The sequence below is a fragment of the Triturus cristatus genome, chromosome 12, assembly GCF_964204655.1.
Source record: "Triturus cristatus chromosome 12, aTriCri1.1, whole genome shotgun sequence".
NCBI classification, from domain to species: Eukaryota; Metazoa; Chordata; class Amphibia; order Caudata; family Salamandridae; genus Triturus; species Triturus cristatus.
Genome location: NC_140595.1, coordinates 697607617 through 697615971, shown reverse-complemented (window position 1 = coordinate 697615971; position 8355 = coordinate 697607617). Strand labels below are relative to the sequence as shown.

At 46.4% G+C, this 8355-nt stretch overlaps 1 protein-coding gene across 1 annotated transcript in view; it reads left to right on the top strand.

Moving 5' to 3' along the window:
• The first annotated feature begins 4109 nt into the window (after nt 1–4109).
• Nucleotides 4110–8355, top strand: part of LOC146780125 (histidine N-acetyltransferase-like) — an 80926-nt gene continuing 76680 nt past the window's right edge. The window contains exon 1 of the mRNA XM_085637849.1: nt 4110–4237. The gene's annotated coding sequence lies outside the window, so the exon portion shown is untranslated. The remainder of the gene's footprint in view (nt 4238–8355) is intronic.

Sequence of the window (8355 nt, the reverse complement as noted above, 5' to 3'; positions counted from 1 at the left end):
AATGACTAATACCTGCCACCCAAGCCATTCTTGCCTTTAGGGGCTTGGAATAGTATGAATTGTGACACTTGTACGAGTGTGATGGTTAGTAGTTGTGTTGGTACTGTCATATGCGACGCTGGCAGAGCAATGGGTGGTGCAGGCTGCAGTGTTGTCCTGACGAGGGCCCTGGCACGTATTTCTTTTTTTACAAATGAAGTACTGGCTGGTCCTGATCTACCAACTGTTTATAAAGCCACTGGTATGTCTTTGTAACTGCCTCTCACATATGCACTCACGGAGCTAAATAAATACAAGCAGATCAACTCACTTATTGACAACCATTCACACAGTATTTCCAATAAGGAGCTTTAGAGGGCAATAATGTGCCAAGACACCCTCCACTCAACAACTATTCTTACAATAAAGACCTGGCACATCCGGGCAATTAATAGAAACATATAAGGGAATGGAAAAAAGGGAAGATATTTTTATCAAAATCCCCAGCCAACTATTGCATGCTGTAATCCAGTCCTATACGCCCAATAGTCTAAAAAAGCTTGAAAAGAAGAAAAGAAAAGAACAGATGGTCAGTCAGTCCTCTCATATTAACACATACCCCCAATTTCAAGTATGTATGTGATAAAAAGTGTAGAGAAAAGAGAAAGTATCTCACGTGCGCACCACCAGAGGAGCTACTGGTAGGTTCTCACCAGCTCGCCCACGTTTGTATCATCATTGATAACTTTCTCAAAGAGAAAATATACTGTGTCCAGTGTAGAAGGCAGTGAAAAAGAAATTATTGTCCCCAGTGAAAGAGAATGAGACAAAAGAAGTCTCTAAAAAATGGACTAAACTCACAGACACTATTCACCTTTTATTCCGACCTGTGACTCTGTACCAAATTAAAAACACAGCGTGTTGTAGACCACTTTAGTGACGGCCAACATGTTTCATTGCCAATTTCATTTGTGGCAAGTTCGTCAGGGCAAACGAGGTCAACGATCACTTCCCTGGACAGACAACATCAAAAAAAGAGAGTGACTAGTAGGAGCTATGGGCCCACATACCAGCTCCCACCACGTCAAGGGGATGTATATCTTATACAATTTTCATCCCTTCAAGAAGCACTTTCGTTGCTAAGTATTTTTATCGCTCCCCAGGGACCTCTGGCAGTAAATCAACCCGGCAGCCGGGTGAGTTTAGTCCATTTTTCTGAGACTTCTTTTGTCTCATTCTCTTTCACTGGGGACAATAATTTCTTTTTCACTTCCTTCTATACTGGACATAGTATATTTTCTCTTTGAGAAAGTTATCAATGATGATACAAACGTGGGCAAGCTGGTGAGAACCTACCAGTAGCTCCTCTGGTGGTGCGCACGTGAGATACTTTCTCTTTTCTCTACACTTTTTATCACATACATACTTGAAATTGGGGGCATGTGGTAATATGAGAGGACTGACTGACCACCTTTTCTTTACTTTTCTTCTTTTCAAGCTTTTTTAGACTATTGGGCGTATAGGACTGGATTACAGCATGCAATAGTTGGCTGGGGATTTTGATAAAAATATCTTCCCTTTTTACCATTCCCTTATATGTTTCTATTAATTGCACGGATGTGCCAGGTCTTTATTGTAAGAATAACCATTCACACAGAACAATACACATACAGGTAGCTTGCAATTTATACAAAGAGACATACAGGGACCCACACACAGAACAAGAAACATGCATGTATCCATGCACAATAACCAGATACATAGGCATATAAAACCACAAGTACACATTCCAATTGGCATAAAGGAACTCTGGTGTGCAAAAGAACAGTCATACACAAAAATGTGCAGCAAGATACATACAGTTATTCATCAGGGGCAAAGAGGAAAATAAATCGTGAGAACATTATGATGTGCAGCTGAGGGCAAAGGCTGCTGTGCAGCAAGGACACAGGCCATGAGACATGTGCCAAGGGGAATACTATAGAAAATGCTATAGGGGGCTCAACAGCATGTGTGCCAGGGCAATTTAACATTACAGAAAGAGGACACAAATGCTTGTGCAGTCCCTTCCGTAATATGAATCTCCCTGGCGCTGGTTGTCTAGCAGCCGATTAGGAAGCAGCCCTTCTATTTGTAAGGGGGTGGCCCCATGCAAATTAAGAGAACACCTTGACATTGTGCCCACATGTATTACTGATGTGATCGCATTGCCAAAGAAGGTGGCAGGAGGTGCACCCGCGGTGTAACACATAAAGGTGGGGCACAAATAGTGGTCCTCCTGGTGGCTCTCATTGGAGTAAGGCAAAGGAGGTCCCAGGAAACCTTAAGGCACATTCTGCAGACAGGTGCAGTCAGTTATTCACTGCATCCACCTGTGGGGGGTTCTGCCCCCCTTATGCATGAGGCCTGCAGTGAAAGGCAGACTGCTGGCACCAAAGAGCTGGTTTGCCTTTCACTAATGTGCTGTTCACACCTAGGTGTGAGTTTGTGCCTTCACTGGGAGCAGTGCATTGACTATAGTAGGCTGCACTCTCCCAGTCTGTGTTTAGTGCACTCAGTTAAGGGCGCCCCATCGTGCAGAGTGGAACAGTGCACTCTATATGTAATACAGTGCCAGTCATTTGCTTCAGTAGTGCACATTAGATGGGCCACGGGGATGTATACCTGGAGAACACATGACAATATGCACTGTGGGAGCACAGAGAGATGTGCACAAGGTGAGCACAGGGTGATGTGCATAGTGCATCGGCGAAGCACTGGAGACTGCATCAGCAAAGCAAACAATGATAGGTAAAAAGATTTACAGGGTGTGTTCTGCCTCATTGCTTCAAGAAGTGTTTAAAGAGAGCTCTTACTGGTCGTCAGCTGAGCCGTGAGTGTTGTGCAGATCACAAAGTCATAAACTGTTAGTGAGAACGCCAAGGACGACTAACACTACTGGACACGAGGACATTTCCTAGGACATCTCATACAGGACCGTGAACTTGTGTCTCGTATCAGTGTGTTTGAAAAGCTGATATGTTTATAACTATTATATTATATGAACTGTGATCCGATAGACCATGGAAATACCCGCCCCGGCGCACGAGTCCTAGCGCCTCGAGGCTTTTAATACTTGGAGCATCTGGGGACTGGCAGCTCGCCGGTACATTTATTGAGTTTCATAGACCCTTCCCCTTGCAGCGCACCTTTGGCACTTGTTATTATTTCATGGACAGAGGAGATGTTGTCACCTCTGTTACCATGGGCGTCAATAGGGGGGGGGGGGGGGGTAGCGGAAGTGGCATCACACGCCCTTCGACCTTACCTTCATTTTCACTCGCACACACATGCTAACACACAAACATTCATGCTAACACATACACATACATGCTAACACACACACACATTCACACTCTCTCACATAAACACACTCTCACCCGCAAGCACACACACAACCTACATTTAAAACCAGTTTTTTTTTACTTACCTCAGCTGCCAAGCAAGGCATTATTCCAGCTAATAAATGGTAATAAAAAGTCATTTAACTACACTAATAGTGAATAATGTAGTATTATTCACTATTAGTATAATAACAAATTGACAGAAAGCAAGGAGAGTGCAGCCAACCGACGTCAATAAGGACGAACTGTCACTGTCCTCCAGTCACTCATTTTCCCACCTCTGAGGCCAAGGGTCGCAAAGACAGTGCCAGGGGTCGCAAGGGGCAATCCAGGGGTCACAGCTGCGACCCCTGGTGACAAGTCAATGACGTCCATGTCTATTACCATCTCGAATCCATCACTCAGATGACCTTGCCAAGCGTATGATTTACCACGGGGGCACCGGAAGATGTCAGAGGGCTTGGGAAGCGCTGCCCGCGCCCACTGTCCTGCGACGGTTTGAGAATCAGAGAGAATCTTTACATTTTGTATCGCTGCCTCTACATGGTATCAGCTGTGAGAACATTGGACAGCGGAGGACGCCAGGAGCACCAGCAGTTGCAGGAATGACTGAATACTAATCAAGACAAAGTCTGTCAACAGGGACGCGATAATCACTGCAGACTTTGGGCTGGGGTGTGACTTCATCTCCCAGCCTGCTGATCGCCCAGTTGAGCGGGCTCTGCAAGCACTCCTGCCGTCGCACTACGAAGGCGCAAGAACTTTCCCCGCTGCGTGGGACGCGCACGAGGCCGGGTCACGCGACCCCCTTGACAGGCCGGCTTCTGCTGAAACTGATCGTAAGTTCCCGCGAGGCTCCACGGCTTGTCTAGAAGGTAAGGAAGAGGTGTCTGATGATGGGGGAAGAGGAAACGGCAAATTCCAGCAACCCGGGGAATGTTAGTCATCCATCACAAACTATCTGACGGCTGAGCTAGGGTAATTAAGTCATAACTTTAGCAACTGCTAACACAATTTAGGTCAACGTCCAAAAACCATGAGGGAATTCGAGCATATCAGCTAGGCCATTTTTAGGTCTCGCGAGCCAAAGGCTCGAAGAGACATTTTATATGTGGGCTTCTCAAAGTGCTGCCGTGGCCTAAAGCTACAGTGCACGTGAACGTGCACGCGCGCAGCGCCATGTGTCTTTCCTCCGTAGCGATCGTAATCACGATCACTTTCACTTTCGCGGGCTCCTCTGTTGCTGGCATTCCCCCCTCCCTTCTCGCCCAGCCCTTCTTGTTCTTCGTGCCTCTACTCTCTCTGCCCCCTTCTCTATCTCTCTTTGTTCTCTCGTCCTCCCGTCTCTCCACCCGCCAATCCGTCTTCTTTCCTGAACTGTGGCGTTTGTCTGAGACTCACCCGACCCCTCCCTCTCTCAGACCCTGTCTTGTTTAGGAAGACATTGAACAGTAAAATAGCAATGCACGAAAAGAAGACTGGCTGCATTTCTCGTGTCTGTCGCAACATATTTTGGAACTATTTCTAGAAATGCACTCTACACTTGCGGTGATTAACTCTGTTCCTGCCACTGCCTAGCCTGGAAAGGCTCTCTTCTGAGGCCTGCTTAGATCGTGCAGCGGCTGCACAGACTGCAGTTCTTCTGAAACACAATGCAGGTAGTGTTGCAGTGGTGTATTGTCCCCCAAAATATAGGCCTACTGCACTGTTTATAGCGGCCATGGATCCATCAGCCAGCTTTCGTTTTTATTCAGTTAGCCCTTTGCATTCTGGGACCTGTAGTCACGCATTTACTAATTAATACTCGATACTAGCTAAAAGTGCCAAGCACGACCCAGGGCTCATTGACGGCTAAAATTAGGTTTTCAATAAAGTGGAACAATCCAACCCCTTACAAGCCCTGGGGTCTCTCACAAAGAAATGCCGATGACCACGGGCTAAATTGCTCCATCCTTGTTGGCGCTGCTGCTCAAATCAATGGCATCCATTTAAGGAGTTCTGAAGGATGAAACACGAGTGGCCCCAACTCGAGTTCGCATTAGGGCCCACATGCTACACGTAAACTGCCGCCGGCCGGTTGTACAGAGGTCAGTTGCAAGAGCTATTCTCGCTTTTCTTTTTAAGCAGTGCTTAATTTGAGTCGGTGGTTTCCGGTGCTCAGCACCAGCACTTAACCATCTACACCGTGCTTTTCCGGATCACCACTTGCAGACACATTCATTTATGGCAGGCACCTGAATTTGAAGTGATTTGCCCAGAATCACAGGATGTTGAACGGACGCAGAGGCTCAAACTTGAGGGCATATTAACAAGCCAGGCGATAAAATTATCGCCGCTTTAGCGGCAGAAAACTGCCGCTAAAGCGGCGATAATAGGCTTGATAATATGCTCTATGGAATTCTAATTGAAGCCCATGTTAGATGTCATTCACATTTAACATAGCCTTCAATTGGAATTCCATAGGGCATATTATCAAGCCCATTATCGCCGTTTTAGCGGCAGTTTTCTGCCGCTAAAGCGGCGATAATTTTATCGCCTGGCTTGTTAATATGCTCCTTAGTTTCTCCGTTCCGAAGTCGGTAACTCTCGCATTTATTATTGAGCAGTGGGAGGAGACGCGGGAGAAGCTGCGAGGCGGGAACAGCTCACTTGTTCATTACTAAACGCTTCCAGGCACTACTCCAGACGGGGCGCGGTCGGCGGACTTCCTGACCTTTGAGACGGCCTCTGCTGTGGGCTTGGCACGGACTGACGCAATGCCAGCAAGGCAAATAATGCAGAGCGCACTCGGGGCACTGCCAGACCAGTGGGCAGCAGCAGGGACCCCGGGCACAGAGCAGCAAATAGAACTTGTTTTCACCATGCGGTGTAACCCTCGAGTGCCCGCGAGCTGCTCTGACGGAAGCTTTTGTGACCAAACTTAGTGCAAAGATCTCGAGTTGTAATACTGGCTTAGCTGTCCCGCAGCCCCACGTCATGCCCGACTCCTTTCATCAGCCATGCCTTATTAGTCAACAGGATGTTGCATTCTGGGGCTGGTAGTTTCCCATTTAACATTGTATGAATCGGTCCAGTATATCAGTACACAAATGTTGCCTAAAGAGCCATGACTGGGCTGGTCTGGCCAAGGGGCCACTTGGGATTATGTACCAGGCCAGGTGTGAATACCTCGTCCAGTCCGACCTTTCCATTCCGACACATATGGTACCAGGAAAAACTACAAGTACCAGAATGCAAGAAATGTAGCCATTTACGTACACGTGGACGGGTTAAAGTAATGTGTCTGCTCAGCAACTCTGATTAAACTGACTCGTACAGTTCTACAACAGGTGCACTAGCCAACCGAGCTTTCTTTAAAAGGCAGATGTGCGCGAGACGCTGTTAATGAATCCCTGTTATGTAACTTTACTGTGTATTTTAAAACTAATTCATGTGCAATTACATGTATATAGATATACACAGGCACATCCAGGAAGGAGGCCCGGGGTAGCGACGGACAGAGCGTTGCCTCACGCCCTGAGTTGTGACCAGGAGTGTGGGACGTTCCCCGATCTCTTGACGGGTGACCCTAATACCCCCAGATGGTGCCGTAGATCAATGACAAGCAGGTACCACTGTTGGTTGTATCGTTCCCCCTCTTTATCCCTTTGCACACTTTATCACTTTGCAGTAGTGTATTACTTTGGTCCTGAAGAAAGCCACGGTCATCTCTCAGAGACGCCAGTTGGCTGAAGCATGTAGACCTACACTCAGAGTACGTGTTCCGTATTGTTTGGTGTACACGCTTTACTCTATTATTTCTGCGTCTTTTTACTGTTGATATCACTGGATATTTAATAAAACAGTTGTCCCGTGATAATCAATTTTAACGCACATTTTTCACACACTGCACTTTATTTCACCACACCATAGGCAGCTTTCCTCCATTTGGGTAGTGTTTTCCCCCCCTGTTGGATAGTTAAAAAAAACATCCCTGAGCTCCTCCTTTTTTAAGTAATTAAAGGAGTAGCAGCTCTTTAACCACACCAGGTGTGGCTAACGGGAGGTCCCAGATGATGAAGCATGCCACCTCGGTGGGTGATGGGACTTGGTTCTTGTAGATAGGATCCTCTACTGGGGTATGCAAACTGGTTTCTAGGTTTTATCGCTAGGTAGATCTCTTTAGACCCACGGGTCCTTGTGTTGTTCTAGTTCTGATTTTTGGGGATTGGCCCGTGTTGGTCTTTAAACTCCCTTAGACCCTCCATCCATTGTGTATTTACCTATAGATATACACATACACACTATATATTGATTCACATAAAAAAGAAAGGTTAAAGTGATGTCATAATTAGATGTCAAAATAAAACTAACATTTAAAAACAAAAAACACTTAAATTCAGCAGTTATAGTTCACTGAGCTAACCAAAACTTGCAGCCCTGCCATGCATTGCTTATTACCTCACATTACATCAATCATTTCGTGTTAAATGACATCTTTGATGGCATCTCCGATGACTTCTCTTTCAACCTCTTAGTCATATACAGCATATAGTTACTGTGTGAACATGGGTGGGCGCGTAGCATGGAAATATAGCAAATCTTGGAGACCAGTGTGGTTGCACGTGGTGAAAGTTACATCACAGAAGTGTGGGATGCAAGTATCACTCCTTGTAATACAAGATAAGGAGAGTGCACCTAATGTAGTTGCAGCGGTATAATTGTAAGCAGGGTTTGGCTTAATGCCAAAGCCAGTTCCCAAATGTGTGTGAGAAAGGCCAGAGTTTATGCTGACATTCGATGATCCCCCAGTGGAAGTATGGAAATGAGGCCCCTTTAAATAGTTGTCACAGAGTGCGATAGACAAATTATGTAGTGAGGGCGTTCTTATGGGAAGGGAAGAGGTGTGGCACCGCGGCCAGGGCGACTGACTCCGGAATCTGGGGATCACGGTTCGATCCCCGGCGGCAGATTAGCCCAGCACCATGTGACTCTGGGCAATAGCTTGCTTCAT